The sequence below is a fragment of the Lagenorhynchus albirostris genome, chromosome 13 (genome assembly GCF_949774975.1).
Source record: "Lagenorhynchus albirostris chromosome 13, mLagAlb1.1, whole genome shotgun sequence".
Lineage (NCBI taxonomy): Eukaryota > Metazoa > Chordata > Mammalia > Artiodactyla > Delphinidae > Lagenorhynchus > Lagenorhynchus albirostris.
Window position 1 is genome coordinate 19,714,567 of NC_083107.1, and position 16,960 is coordinate 19,731,526.

General features: G+C 40.0%; 1 protein-coding gene across 1 annotated transcript in view; it reads right to left on the minus strand.

The window, feature by feature from the left end:
* CTNNA2 (catenin alpha 2) overlaps window positions 1-16,960 on the minus strand; it is a 1,202,879-nt gene that overhangs the window by 635,785 nt on the left and 550,134 nt on the right. The gene's annotated exons all lie outside the window — the stretch shown is intronic.

Sequence of the window (16,960 nt, forward strand, 5' to 3'; positions counted from 1 at the left end):
TTTTTTATGCCCTTCTCATTGGTCAAGGCCAACACTGACACGAAGTGCTTATATCATGGTAACATGACGGCTCATTGCCTCCTCTCCTTTGTGGAGGATATTTTTGCTAAGTGGGCTTGTGGCCCGGGTCTCTATGTTTAGAGAAATCTACATTCCTGAGGCTCTTCATTGTTAACAATGCTCTTTCTTTTAAGACTTGTTGTGTGTTGTAGTGTGTTTTTATGCTCTGTTCATGTGTACATGTGTAACACTATTCTATAAACAGAGCAGAGACCATGATGCACTGATATATTTAGTACCTCCCTCCCTCCCTAATGAAAGGCCAACCCAGCCAAGGTAAGATACTTAAATTTTAGTTTGTGAATTAGAAAAAAATTGTCGAGCTGTCTTGTCATAAGTCCTTTCTCACTATCCTTCTGCCTCCCATTAACTTTTGGAACTCAATAAGCCCTTCATCAGGAAATATGCGCCTAAACTAGACCCTAAATTTAGGACCCAGGACCCTAGGTCCTAAATGTTAATTAACTTTTCTTAACTCTGAAGAAATGCCCTAAAGTTCTCTTTCTGTCTTGAAGCTTGGAGACCCCTGAGATAAGAGTCAATGCAAGGTCTCTAGAGATGTCAATTTATAATTGAGGCTAGTGAACCCGTGCATGCAAATTGGTTCAAGCCTTCCTATCCACCCTCCCCACACCTGCGAGGTGCTGACCAGTGAGACTGTCGTGGAGGAAGAAGTGAGCTGTAAATTTAAAAGCGCGTGTCAAGCTACCTGGGCCAGAATTCCAGCCTAGATACTTATTATGCCTCAGTTTCCTATGTTGTAAAATAAGAATGACAAGGGTAGTTAAAACAATACAAGGCACTTAGTAATGATCAAATGCAGCAGGAGTAATCATCGCAGCAGGAGTAGTCATAGTATCCCTCATCATAGACCTCAAAAAGAATAACAGTGAGATAAATTGGGGAGACCATATAAGCTCTTTCCATTAATCATATTTATCTGGTCTCAGCTCAAAGCTCATTTGTTCAGAATATAATAACAGAATACCGGTACATTTGTTTCCTATTGTGGCTGTAACTAATTATCAAAACCAAAGTGGCTTAAAACAAACGTGTGTGTATATATATAATTATATGTATATATAAATAACATATGTATTATTTTACAGTTCTGGAGGTTAGAATCTCAAAACGGGTCTCACTAGGCTAAGACCAAGGTGTCAGCAGGACAATGTTCCTTCAGGTAGTTTTAGGAAAAACCTGTTTTCTTGCCTTTTGTGCTTCTAGAAGCTTCCTGCATTCCTTGGCTCTTGGTTCCCTTCTTTCAACTTCAAAGCCAGCTCTTTGAGTCTCTGACTCTAGTTTTCTGCTTCCCTCTTCCACATTTAAAGGACCCTGGTGATTCCATTGTGCCCATCCTGAAAATCCTGGATAATCTCTTGATTTTAAGCTCAGTTGATTAACAACCTTAATTGCATCTGCAACCCTAATTCCCCTCGCCATGTAACATGATATATTCACAGGTTCCAAGTATTAGGATATGGGTACCTTTGAGGGGCCATTATTCTGCCCCTCAGAGGCAGCACTTCTCCTGGGAATGAATAGGAAAAATTAAAACATATTCACAAAGAATGGAATATGGAAACTTAGAAAAAATATACCTATGTTCCAAAAGTTCTCCACGTTTGAAGTTTGTGTAGTTGTGATTTTCCCCTCATGACGAATACAAAAAGGAAGGTCCTTGTGGCCTATATGTGAAGGCCCCAAGAAACTGGGGAACTGGGGGAGATTATATTCTCCTTGACATCGACACTTCCTGGGGAAGCAACTCTTGGAGATAATCAAAGGGGTATACCAGTTGGCAACAAGGCATATGGAACAAGGGAGAAAAAACAAAAAACCACAAAGACCAGGTTGGAATGAAAGCTAGAGGCAAGGCAGACAAGTGATGCCTAAGCTTTAATTGTCAGGAGCCACTCCACCCGAGGCTCATTTCAGGAACCAATCTGAAAATCTAGGCTTTTTAGTCCATTGTTTCACTGTGTTTCGAAAATGCCACACATCACCTTCTGAACCTCACATCATCTTACATGAAGTTACTAAAGAAATCTATATTCTTTTATTTTTTTTCTATTGATTTATATGGCTAATGAGACTCAAAGCTGATAGGTGAGATCAAATCTTTTCTCACCTTTCCACTTCTGATGCCACCTACAACCAAGCCCCCACCCCTTACCAGAGGTGGTGAAATAGTCTCCTATCTGTTTTTTTTTAATTCCTCTCTTGTCTCAACACCCTCCGTTCTCCATGCAGAGGCCAAATGATCTTCTAAAAATTTAGGCCAGATCACGTCATAACCTTGTCGAAAGGCTTCTGACATTTTCTCAGTGGAAGAGTGAAAATGGACTCTAACCTCAGTCTCATCAAGGCCCCATGTGAGCCGCCCCCATGGACCTCACCACCCTCATCTTTTACTCCACTACATTCATCATGTTTCAAACACATGGTTTTCTATCTGTTCTCTGAACACACCAAGCTCAGGACTTTTGCACTGGCTGTCTCCTCTGCTCAAGAAAACCTGGTCCCCAGTCTCCACGTAGCTGACCCCTGTGTATCTGTCTCATACCTGATCAAAGTTCACTTCCTCAGAGTAGCATGTACTGACTACTTACTCTAAAAGATGCTCCCACCTCCACCTCTGGCCCTTTCTAACTCATCATGCTTTTATTGTTTTTACATCACTTACATTTGTCTGCAATTATTTCATCTATTTGTCAGTTTACTCTTTTCTTGTCTTCACCCCGCAATCCCAGCCTCCTTCCTCACAAGCACAAATTTTTAATTAAGTAGGGATCAAATTGGCCTTATTTGTGGCTGTAGGCCCAGACACCAGAGTAGTGTCACATACATAATAGGGACTTCATAAATATTTTTGAACACATCAATTGGGGGCTGTATTTATTTTACAAGAGAATTTTTATCAATACTGTCTTAAATAATAAACAGATGCACTTATGACAGCCATTTCATTTACACTTTGTACCTCAGTTTCCTCTTCTATAAAATGAGAGTTGGATTAGATGACAAATAAGGCTCTTCTAAGTAATTACAGTTCCATGATGATGACTTAAATCAAAAAGATTAACGCTAATTTTTTAAAGGACAGTTACTAAGTAGAGTAGTGTCCACCTCTATAATTTAAAAAATGATTCATTCCCATCTGATTCATCCATAGGGATAGTTATCTCTTAACTCTTTATCTGCAGGTTTCTCTGTTGACCACGAATTTCTCCACAGCCAGGAGCAGAGAACCTCAGGCCAGGCAAACTGTCCAGCAGCACAAATAAATACATATTTTCCACAAGACCAGAAGGTTAGGTCAGAGCTCCACAGAACACAAAATAAAGGGAAGATTTTATTTCTCTTTGTTACCCCACTTTCTACCTATGGATACTTGCATCAATGAATCTTTGAATCAATGAACCTTTGTTTGCAAGGTTCTCTTGCAACTGAACCCACCCCATTTCACTCCCCTCTTTTCTCAGTCCAGCCACACTGACCTACCTGTTATCTGTAAAAAGACCCAGATGCTCCTCAGTCCAGGTTTTGCACATGCTTTTTTTCTTCTGACTAGAATGCTATTTCCCGGGTTGGTCCTCATGGCTTATTCCATCATCTTCTTCAGGTCTTCACTCAATGTCACCTCCTCAGTGAGACCTTCCCTAGACACCTTGTCTAAATTGCAAACATGTTCCCAACTCACTCCCTACCTCATTGCCTGCTCTGTTTGCTCCTGCTCATTTATCACTAAGGAACGCACTGCATATTTGCTTACTTATGTTGTGCACTGTGTCTTGGCCACTACTTGAATGCCAGCTCCAGAAGAATGAGATTTTTGTTTGTTCCCTCCATTGTTGAGTCTCCAGTACCAAGAATGGGGACTGGCAGAGTAGCAGATCCACCAGTAGCTGTTGACAGAAGGACACATTGTTTTATGACTTCCTGGTCCCATTACATCTAATGCCTCTCTATACCCTCTAATATGCCTGAGAGCAGAAACGGTCACTGCTTATATTTTATTACATTATTTCAAGTTAAAATTTTTCACCAACAGAAGTAATTCCAAGAGCTTGAGAAGGCGATTTCACACTCAGCCTCGCCTTGCCCACCTCTCCGGCCTCCCATCAGTTCCCACCCTGCTCCCTGAGCACCCCCCACACAGTGGGAATCCACTGGCAGCTCCCTAAAGACACCTTGTTTTCTCTCATCTCATGACTTGGCGAGAGCTGCTCCCTCTTCCGGGAATGTCTTCCCACATCTCATCAATAAAGACAGCTCCACAATCTCCCTTAAGAAACTTGCTTTGGTCGAAGGGAAAGCAGCCATCTCTTCCTCCACATTCCGTGTACATTTCCCTCTGTATCCCATGTACTCTCACTCCTCCACGCCTGTCCTTAGGGAGGTGCCCTGGACTGACACACCCTTGTGCCTTCTCTACCAGACTAACTTCTCCTCCTGCAACACAATGCAGGTGTAACCTTTCCCAAGAAGCCCTTTCTAAAACCCTATCCTGAGTGAAGCTCTCTTCTACCTGCAGATTCATATCCAAGTATTTGTCACATTTAAAAAATTTTTATTTTGTATTGTAGTATAGTTGATTTACACTGTTGTATTAGTTTCAGGTATATAGCAAAGCAATTCAGTTATACATATTCATATATCCACTCTTTTTCAGATTATTTGCCCATATAGGTTATTACAGAGTACTGAGGAGAGTTCCCTATGCTATACAGTAGGTCCTTGTTGATTATCTATTTTATACACAGTAGTATGTATCTGTTAATCCCAAACTCCTAATTCATCTCTCCCCCCAACCTTTCCCCTTTCGAAGTCATCACATTTTATTGAAAAGGCCTTATGTGTCCCAGACTCCTAGGAGACAGCATTATTCTCCTCTTATTCAACTTTATATTGTCTATAACGATCAATAAATGTTAATTGAGTTAAATTATATTTGTCTATGACATTAATCGACATATTCTATTTTAATCATTTATAAAATGTATCCCATCACACTCTAGTAGACTGTAAGACCTCTGGAAACAGAGGCTATGATTTATAATTTTGTATCTCCAAAGACTGACACAGAGTAGGAGGTCAACACATATTTCTGAGGGAGCAGATGGCAGATCCTGGATTTCTTGGTACAGGAATTTGCACAAAAGTGTTGCCATAACCATCCAGAGTCACTGTGTAACTGATCAACTGATCATATGATATAGGAAGTATTTTATCTGCCAAAAAAATACCCACAAAGTCTGAAGCAATTTGGAAATATAGGAAAAGAGAAAGAGAAAGAGAGAGAGACAGAGAGAACACTCCCAAGCACTCTGTATTGCAGTCCTCATTATGGCATAGCTTAGAAAATGGCCTTCTAGAGGGCAGCATCTCATTGGACATTGTGCCTGTGGCATGGAACTAAAGAGGAATGAATTTTGGTATTACCACCTGGGAGAAGTTTGGTTTGGTGGCTCACAGAACAGAAAGGGACAGTCTACTGTCAGAAGCCCTGAAAGAAACAAGACTCTGGATTCACAGTTGAAGGAAGCGATCGCCTGCCCCTCAGCCAGCAGAAAATTTAATTAAGAAGTAATTATATAAATAATAGGCACAGATACACAAACTTTATAGACTGGAACTCACAGAACATTTTGGGTAGTTATTAAATTTATTAACTCTGGTAACAACCATGAACAATTTCCTAAGTAATTAATCAGTACTCACTTTAAATATTAGAAATAGTAATATTTTATCATAAAAACAAGAAAAAAAAGAAATGATAGGAGATGCAAAATGTTGAACCATATTAAATTTGTGAGTTTATTAATACAATGATTCTAATTTTTTTTTTCTAAGTCATGTACCCTACTGAGGATCCAATGGAAGTTTTGAACAATTTCTGCCCCAAAGATGCCCATGATACTACATTTTCTGTAACTGAGTAATTTGGATTATGGACAAACCCTGTCATTGCCTCTGGCACCTACCAATGAATAGGATCTAGTGGTTATTGGGTCATTAGCAAGATTCCAGAATTGTCTTTCGATTTTAGGGGGACCATGGACTTCTTTAAAGCCCCAGTAATCCCAGATCTAGAAGGTGTCTCTCTAAAACATTTAAGACTTTGTTAGTAGAATAAAAAAAGCCTGCAAATAAAGTATTATCTGGACTTTGTCTGCCTCTTTCACCTTCTGATGAGACATTTCCTCCTTATTGTCACACTATACTACTCTTTCATTTCCTACAAAGCAGCATCTCACGTGGTCTTTTTACTGAGATTTCTTCCTTCCTCTCCCTTACCCATTTCCATTCAACTAGTTAATTCTTATTTGTCGTTTAGGTCTCAGATCAAATCCTCCCTTATCCCAGCCTGCACTTGAATTATCTCCCTTAAATTTCCTTATTAGCATTGTGTATTTATATGTGAGTTATTAGAGTGACGGCTGCTTCTGAACTTAACTTTAAGCTCCATGAGGAAGGAATCATGTCTCTCTTACTCAGTCTTGTATCTCCAGAACCTAGATCCATGCCAGCCACACAGCAGAAGCTCAATTAAGTAAATACTGAATAAATGAATGAACACCTACACAGCAGCAGTAGGGCCACACAGACCCGCATGATTGTCAGTGACCAGAGATTCTAACACTGTAGTGGTAGGTTTCTTTACACTTACACTTTGAAATTTCACATTATATTGAACTGGCTACTTTTAACTTCACAAGATAAAGAATAGAGGAGGCAGATCCGGAAGGACAGAACTACAAACATTAGTCTTCTGGGAATAAAGGTAAGGAATATTTTGTTGACCATTGCAAACCAGATAGTACTGCCTTCCAATTTTAACAAATAATGTATTATTTTAATGTAAGGTGAACAGTTTTTGTGGATGTATGGCACAGATTGAATAATTCAGTTATTTAGACCACGTGACCATAGACAGTCATTTCCACTGGCAGCTACTGAAGTGTGGAATATGGTGCTCTTTCAGGAAGGAGTTTAGTATCACCCCAAATCTTAACCCATCCCTACGTACACCACTTACCATCTTACCAGGCATCAGCAAATAATTGATCAAATGATTTCAGTCCCAACATAAGAACTCTTGTATTATGTCTACATGTTCTTAGATAAGTATAGGGGCTTGCTCATTTCCACACTTTTGACCAAAGGGAAGTGGATTTTTAGTGAGCGCTGTAAGGACTTTCTTAGGTATCACAGGGGAGGTTGCCTCTCTTTGGTTGGTCCACAGGATACCATGGCAAATAGCAAACAGAAAGAGAACTCATAGACTAATGTAAGCACTGTATTCACACTTTCCAAACTCTTTTTCCTCTTATTTTTTTTTTTTAAGAAAGTTGATGGTCCATACAGCAAAGCAGAACATGCCAAATTCAGAATGGAAATGGACAAGTTGAGATGAAGAAATAGAAACACAAACTTTCAATTTAAAAATTGATTATTTTTATTCTAAACCTGAAAAGGGGTTCCCTGAATGGTAGAAAAGAATAGTCTAATCGAATCTATCACTGATTTGACTATTCAGTCAAATGGTGAATATCACTTTACTGTCAATTACTTAAGAATAATATGGACAATCATTTAATAATCAATCTCCTATGAGCTTGGTGATCAGATTCTGTCCTTCACATCTGATCATTTCTCAGTGAACTGAAAAAAAATCACATTGGGACCTGCAAACTGAAAACTCTATATTCTATACTACTGCCAATGGGCACGTTTTCTTTTGAGACCACATGCTGTGAATGTTGCTGACCTGTAACATTCTGGGAGACATAAGTCAGCCAGACACCTCCCCATGTCACGACATGCCCTTGTGCACAATAGGCCTTTGATTGGCATAGCAAGAGAAATCTCCAGAACAATTCCACTCCAGTGTCTGCATTCACTTTCCCATGGCCTTTTGCAAATCACGTAACATTTCTGCCTGATATGCTTGGTTTGTACAATATCACAAATGAAAATATCATATTTGCAGAGTGTTGCATAAGCTCTCATTTCATTGTTATTTTAATTACTGTGTTCTCTAGCTCGAGCTCCTTACATAATGGTGCACCTGGCTAATTTCTAGCTGTGAGAGCAGTGTCTCTATCTTTTTTAACTTGCTTTGTAATAGTGCATGACCCATACCCGGATGATCTGCTTGTAACAACTACATTTTCAGGAAACTGTGAGGGCCTTAGAGGATAAAAAGGTGAAGAATGACAGGGTGTTAAATGTCTGATCCTGCAGAGACTATAGTTAGTCTATGAAATGTCCTGTGTTTGGACGCAATTAGACACATCACTTAGATCATAACACGGAAGAGAGAACAGAAGTGAAGAGCAGCCTTTGATTCAGCAGGGTTTACTCAGGATGTGGTCCCCTACTGTGTGGATGACGAGGACACTACTTTAGGAATCTCTGAGCTGGTTCTAAGGGGCAAGAGATGCCCAATTGTCATCAGCATGATGGCTGACAAAGACTGAGATCAGTCAGCCTCAAACAAAAATAGATGTCCTGTCAAGGAAATAAGAACTTCCTTAGGGTAGAAGAGATTTTCTAAAGAGAAAACAAATCTCATTTTGGCTTGAATAATCCAAGTAGACAGGTTGGTTTCAGTGAACCGATGTGCTAGATGATCCTCAGTTTGACGTTAGCAAACGATACATGCTTTCGTGGTGTCTGAATAGGTTAGAGAAAAAGACTGAGGTTTTGGCTTGTTGTTTGCTTTCATTCTAGGTTAAGCAACTACAATTCTTCTCAATAAACAGACACTTGGTATTGTGAGTTCTTCATCAACCATTGCTATTTTCTTGGTTTCAACCATGCCTCAATTTAACTTATTCAAGTCACCCAGGATTAACCAAAGACCTACTTTTTTTTTCTTTTAAATTGAAGTATGGTTGATTTACAATGTCATGTTAGTTTCAGGTGTACAACAAAGTGATTCAGATATATATACTTTTTCAGATTCTTTTTCCTTATAGGTTATTACAAATATTGAGTAGAGTTTGTGTGCTACACAAGAGGTCCTTGTTGGTTATCTATTTTATACATAGTAGGGTGTATATGTTAATCCCAACCTTTAATTTATCCCTCCCCCCCCTTTTCCCCTTTGATAACCATAAGTTTGTTTTCTACATCTGTGGATCTATTTCTGTTTTATAAATAAGTTCGTTTGTATCATTGTTTTTAGATTCCACATATAAGCAATATCATATTTGAATGCTACATATCTTTAGATATAGGCAGAAGTGTGCTGGTAAACTGGATCTCAAAAAAGAAAAGAAAGGAACAAACAAACAAAAAGAGAAAACCATGATCAGTACTGTTTGCTGATTTCTGTGGTACAGATATTCCCACCATGGCTAATTTCAACTCACTGAATTAAGAGTGGGGAAGAGATGCTCAAAATCAACTGTCTTGAGCTAACGGGAGCCTGCTCTTAGAGCAGGAAAAATAACTGCGACAGCAAGAAAAACAAACTAATATTTACACAGTCCTTTCCAGCTCACAAAGTGCTTTTCTCACACAAGTGCTTGTCGAGTTCTCACAGCTTCCTGAGACAGGCAGTATCCTTGAAACTTAAGTTCAAAGAGTTTAAGTGGTTATATCCACTATACATAGTAGATAACAGATCTAGGACACATGCTTTATTTTCTGAAATCAAATTCCATGCCATTCCAAAGTACTTTCAAATTCCATGCCCTTAAAGTTACAAATTAATTAGTAAAATAGTTCTACTTTTCTACAATAAACAATTGCTTACATTTTATAATAATTTACAGTTTTCAAAACATTTTTGCATCTATTATTTTAACCGAATGTCACAAAAACATGGTGAGGTAGGCAAAGGCAGAGATCATAGCATACATTTTTCAGATCCAAATTCTGAGGTTCAAATAAGTTAAGTGAGGGACTTCCCTGATGGCACAGTGGTTAAGAATCTGCCTGCCAATGCAGCGGACATGGGTTTGAGCCCTGGTCAGGGAAGATCCCACATGCCATAGAGCACCTAAGCCCATGAGCCACAACTACTGAGCCCATGAGCCACAACTATTGAAGCCCGCGTGCCTAGAGCCCGTGCTCTGCAACGAGAGAAGCCACCGTTCACCACAACTAGAGAAAGCCCGTACATGACAATTAAGACCCAATGCAGCCAAAAATAAAATAAATAAATTAATTGTTTTAAAAAGTTAAGTGATTTGTGGAAGACCTCATAGTCAGAAGCACTATTTCACCATGTAATGAATAGATGAAATGAGTTCCTAGCCTATAGTGACAGGAAGGAATAAAAAGTTAAAACAGAACTTATAAGGAACATTACTGTTGGGGCCCAGTGGAAGGGCAGTGTCTGGGATGAAACTGAACAGAAACAGGAGGTTCCAGGCCCTCTGAGACAGGGCTACCATCTTGCTTTCACGTATACCTGCACATTAGAACCACCTCGGAAGATTTAAAATTTTCAATCCCTGGGCCACACCCAAGACCAATTAAATAAGAATGTCTGGGATGGGATACAGATTATCAATATTTTTAAAAGCTTCCCCACTTGATTTACAGAGGTAAATTAAAATATACAGAGAGAGCAATCAATTTATTCTTTTACTTATTTATCACATTCACACACCCCTCCATCTCTCCATTTATACAACAAATATTGGTGCACACCTATTAGCACCTGTGAGTGCCAGGCACTATTTTAGATGCTGCGGCTGCAAAACGGACAGAGACAGGATTTCACTCCCTCACTGTCCACTCCCATGGTGCTTACATTCTAGAAAAGAGTTTACCCACTAGGAAAGCTGGGGGTTGGGAGGAGAGTGTAACAAGATAGAAACTCAAGAAACTTAAGCAGTAAGACCTTGGTTCTCTCCTGGTTGGCCCATGGACTTGTAGATTTTTAGAGGAAGTCACCTTTTTTAGGATCAGGGATCCTTTTTCTTATAATGATATTTCACCCTGCATATCAAATTAAGTGACAGGCTTTAGTAGTTGGGGTAATAATCATACAGGTGCCTTAATTTATGCACTAGAAAGCCTCCTAAATTGTTTTGTGTAAATCGTTTTTAAGGTAACACTGAATACTACTTTCCTATTAACTCAGATTATCATTTATCTTCATTACAAGTGAACCTTAATTAGAAGTGGCTCCTAACAAACTTAGCTACAAATGTCTCACTGGGCCCTCTATTAAGCACAAATCAATAAAAAACAAACGAACCAAAAGACAAAAAAATTCCTAGTAAATGCATAAGAGGAGTTATTTTTTTCAAGTTAATTTCTACCAAGAGACAGAGAGTTCTTAATTCCTTGATCCCCTAGTCCGACCACATGAAAAGCTGTGCTTGTAACTATAATAAATCTATATTTATTCCCATTGGTCAGGAAGCAAACTCTCTTTGTAGGACTGATTTGCTCACATGGTTAACACTATTCTCTTAAAGTGCCATTAATTAAATTGATGACCACACACCGCACGGAGGATAGTGGCCTTGTTCCCTGACACTTGGCCCTGCTTTCTTCCACTTTCTCTCTGACTCACTTGGCATGCAAAAAATATTCCCTCGCTCTACAATCAAGGGACTCAGGACATGCCCCCACCTCACCTCTGAGCAGCCCAGCACTCCACAATGACTCAACAGATAGCACTGTCACTCTGACTTCACAATCCTTCTCTCTGACTAGACTCTATAGGATAATGAGAGAACCTTGCCATCTCAAAGCCAAGGCCAGTTCATAGTACTTAATCGTTGCCCCCAAAGGGTCAATGAATAAATTAATGATTTATTTAACATTTAATGCAAATGATGCTCTTCTACAATGCAGAAATTTTCCAAGATCACAAAATGCTCACTTGTTCCTTCTTAACCAACAGAACCTCTTTTTATTAAAAAAAAAAAAAAAAAAAAAAGCAGGGGAGAGAGGTAAGGAATTCCCAATGTGGTTGCTTATTCTGGAAACTTCTAAATGCTAAAATGACTCTGAATTGCTGAGGGGTGCCATCTTTTCTCACGTGGAGGGCATCCTTTGAAGCAAATATGGATTCTGCAGACACTGATCATCAAATATGTAGTTTAGTCCTTCCCTTTGTCGCTCTCTTTATCCTTGCATTTATTTCCCTTTCGGTCATCTGATGCCATTAGAAAGTGGGTATGAAAATTAAATGGAACTCAAACTGAATACACATTTCCACTCAGCCAAGGAAGCAATTTGGTTGGCAAAGTAGAAAAGCCTAACAATCTTCAATCCTGCAGTACTTGAGTGTTTATAAAAATGATCATCTTTGCTTTACAGATAAGAGCAGAGGGTTATTTTTCCAATAGCATGCAGCCAGTGAAGGGGAAAGCTAGTAAGCAACTCCAAGCCTCCCAATTCCACCTCTTTTCTCCTTTGAACCACACCACGTTCTGAGAGTTCCACCGAGGTACTCCTTCCTCCCCCACCCCTTCCCTCAACGATGGATAATGGAGAAACAGCTATGATGTAAGACAGTGGGCGCCCCTCACAGAGAGCGCTTCAGGGTGACAGCTTTCATGGTGTCGAGATCAGCCACCTGATGACTCTCTCTTGATGTAAAGGCTGTGAATGAGCACTGCTCATTGTCCTATCTATTACTGAGAGTAATTAAAGCCAAAGCTCTTTCCCTTTCAGTTAGAACACTGGGCTGGTTGAATTTCAAGTGCAAAGAGAATAGGTCCACAAGCAGACCAAAAAAAGGATGTTATGTGATTTCAGGGCAGCACCAAATATGCTTTATTCAGAATACATATGGAAGGTAACGCAGGCATTAAAAAGAGGTGGGAATGAGAAAATGAATCCATTATTTGTTATAAGCTGGCCAGAAAACATGTTGTTACTGTCTATCCATTACACACCACTTATAAAAATTAAATACACAACCCAGATGGTGGGATAGTTGATTGATTTCTTGAATAATTTTTGTCCAGATTGGTTGAGGATAGTACAAAAGTCCTTCCTAGAAATACTTGGATGACCCCACACTATGGAGTCTGTAGATTCCTCCTGTAGTTAACTGCAGCCCTGTCTTAGATTCTCAGCATGAAGAGTACGTCCATATTTGCTGAACATTTTAATGTCAGTATAAGATCCTTCCAAAGCTGTTGTCTTATTCAGTGCACCTATTTGCAGAAGAAAAGGCCCTCTGAAGTCAGATGGAGTCTGCAAATTCTTCTCTTTTTCATCACAGTTAACCAGTATTTATGAGAGATGGGGGGGGGGTGTGGTGGCGGAAGGAGTGGGAGAAGGAAAGAGCGAAAGAGAACGAGAGAGACTGGCCTTATGTCTTTCTATTGTTTAAATTGGAAAGAACATGCAGGGCAGTCTGGGCGTCATTAAGGTAAGCTGGCTGGCTGACTGGCATATAGTCTTGTAAGGTGACTTACAGCTTGGTGCATTCACTATGGTTCAAAGTCTTTGGTGAGGATCAAGTGATATATAATAATATAAGACAGCACTTTGAAAAACATAAAAAGTTACATAAGCATAAGGCTTTATTGTAGGAAATATATGTCTCAAGAGATGAGGAAAGCTTTAAAAAACAGGAGATCACAGAGTAAAATACTTTTATGAGAGCTCTTCCCTTTCCTCATTCACATCTCCCCTCCAGAACCATGCCCTTTGTCAACCCAGAAAGAAAGACATCTGCCTTGGTCTCTTCCTCCTGAAGCCTCTCCTTATACTTCTTTTATTATTCCAGTATAGGAACTATTATAGAAATGATCACTAAAATAATTAATTACTGATAAAAAGTAATGAGTATGGTGATTTACTGAAAGTCCCTAATCAGTGAGAAATGAACTGTATTTAAAAAAAATAACAATGGTATATGGTGATTTTGCAGATATATAACCTGATAAATACTGCTCTCTTCTGTGATAAACACTTCTAGACTTGAGCTCTAGCCATACATCTCAAATCCTAATTGGGTTTTAAGCACATCACTTCTCCTTACTGAGCTTCATGTATCTCTTTTGGAAACAAAGAAATTGTACTGGACAAGCACCTAGAAACCCTCCCAAGAGGTAAGCTATGAGCTATGATCAGCTGACACTTTAGGTAGAACCAGCAAAGATAATTCATTTCTAGAGGCAAAACTTTCGAAGTTCTAGTCGCTCTTGGCTTTGATTTTGATAGGCAAAATGGGATACTGGATGGCAGTGTCTGGACAACAGCTTGTGAATATAATATGGGAGAAAATGTTTGACCCATCACCCTCATATTCCACTTAGGGAGGGCCTACTTTGGCTTGGTGGAATGCCTGGACAAGTTGCATGTGGTGGAGTAGGAGAACACAGCAGCAGGGATGTTCCAAGAGCCAAGGCAACCAAAACTGCTCTGCAGGCAGCACAGTGAAGGTTTGGGGTTTACATTTGGAGTTGAGGAAGAAATATGGAGAAAGGAGGTTAATGTAAGTTTAGGGCTGTGTTGGAGAATTAACCAATGGGCACCTGCTAGTTCAGGGATGGCTTAAAAAGACATTTAAAAATCAGGAATGGGGCTTCCCTGGTGGCGAAGTGGTTGGGAGTCCGCCTGCAGATGCAGGGGACGCGGGTTCGTGCCCCGGTCCGGGAGAATCCCACATGCCGCGGAGTAGCTGGGCCCGTAAGCCATGGCCGCTGGGCCTGCACGTCTGGAGCCTGTGCTCCGCAATGGGAAAGGCCGCAGCAGTGAGAGGCCCCTGTACCGCAAAAAAAAAAAAAAAAAAAAAAAAAAAATCGGGAATGCTTAATGTTCAATCAGAAGGTATCTGCATTTTTGCAATATAACTTCCTGTTTTCTCCTTCTCTAAATCTTTAGTAAAGAGTGCTATACTCATGTGTTGACTAAGTTTGGTTGTTAGTGCTTTTGATTGTTTGTTTATGGAAATCATGAAATGGGTTAAAATTCAAACCTGGATCTAAATGTGCAGGCAGAGATAACCTTGAGAATGTAAACTACCAGGTAATTAGAAGATCTCTTTGAGAATGTTTTAGACGTCAAGGAGCATGAAACAGGAAGACACCCAATCCCATAAGGCCAAGAAATCTCCAGTGATTATTTATGTTATCTACTTTCATGGGTAGCAGGTAAAGAAAGAGTGTTTTGAAATTGATGAAAAAATTGTGAGACTTCTGCATCATAAGCTAGGACATGAATCAGCAAACTACAATCTGTGGGCCAAATTTGGCCTGCCATCTGGTTTTGCAAATAAAGTTTTATTGGAACACATCTATGCTCATTCATTTACAGATCTACAGCTGCTGTCATGATACGATAGCAGTGTCAGAGACCATATGGTCCACAATGCTGAAAATGTTTACTATCTAGTCCTTTACCAAAAATGCCTGTTGATCCCAGGGATAGGAAGCTATTTTGGTGAGTAAATGCCTTTGACAGCCTGACTCAGTCTCAGGAAAGGGAGCCCCCTTCTTCCAAGGGGCAACAAGACCCTGCTCAATAAGACTGGCCTCAAGAATTGGCAGAGTATTTCTCCATCTGCCCCAAATGAATCATTGTCTTGACAAAAGGCATTCCAAATAAGAACACATATGGCAATGAGAGGAGCTTTTGAATAGAAAACTCTAATTGCTGGGTTTCCTCCCATCATTCAAACATGGCACTTCTGCATGAAGCAGGTAAAGATAATGCTAACCACATCTTCAAATACTTTGAAATGAAAGCAATGAATGTTTTCTAAAACAAATATTTTTAGCACCTAACACAGAGACTGGAACATAACAGCTAAATCAATATTTGTTGAAGGCATATATGGGAAAAAATGAAGAATGCTGAAGAAGTGCACTGCTTACATGGAGATAGATAGTGAAGATGCGCACTGGTTGGAAACCAATCAGTTAAAACAAAACAATAGAACATCAGAACAGGAGGACCGTAGAGATTGTTTAACGCCTTTTTGAATATGGGAAACAGGCCTGGGAAGGTGTGGTGATAGCCCCAAGTCACGTACCTAGTCTCTGGCTGACCGAGGACTAGGATCCTGGTGTTCTGTTATATAGTTGGTTCTCTTTCCACTACACTAGTAGTTTCCAGCTGCTTTCAGAGCAACCCTCATACTCTGAAGTGGTGGCTCGGCACGGATGATGCAGGCGGTACAGGCAGCCAGAAAGAGGCCAAGCATTTGAGAAACTAAGCCCCCAACTTCAACACAAGCAGCTCTATTATCTGTTATGTATTTGTATGTTGTGGGTTCTGCCCAAGATTTTGTTTGTAAAAGGATCACACAGCAAAAAAGTTTTTGGAGCACAGGCTCCGGACGCGCAGGCCCAGCGGCCATGGCTCACGGGCCCAGCCGCTCCGCAGCATGCGGGATCTTCCCGGACCGGGGCACGAAGCCGCGTTCCCTGCATCGGCAGGCGGACTCTCAACCAGTGCGCCACCAGGGAAGCCCAGCAAAAAAGTTTTGAAACTATATTAATGTACCACGCTGTCCTTGGTTGAAAACACGTATCTGATTTTCTTAGTATTAGCCATGATATGAAGGTTTCTGTAATGCATTAAGTTTAGTAAGGGTTCTAGGTTTTTAAAATGAGCACAGATCCTTTCCTCTTGTGGGGTATAGAAATGAGTCTGCAGAAGGTATATTTCTTCTGTTTGGGATGGGGAGATTCCCCTTGTGAAAGGAGGTAAATTCCATGCTCTTGATTCAGCGATCTGATTTATAGCAAGAATGACGGTATTAACATTCCACTTAAGCCTTTACCCATATAAAGCCATTGATTCTGTACTTGAAAATCTATACATGGAGAGCTGTAATTTTAGAGATTTTGATGCTCTTCAATTTGTGCATGAATTTAGGGTAAGAGCAAAGATTCTTGAAACAGTTGCAAAATTTATTCCTGCAACCAAGAGGACATGATCAAAACAAAGTGGGAAGAAT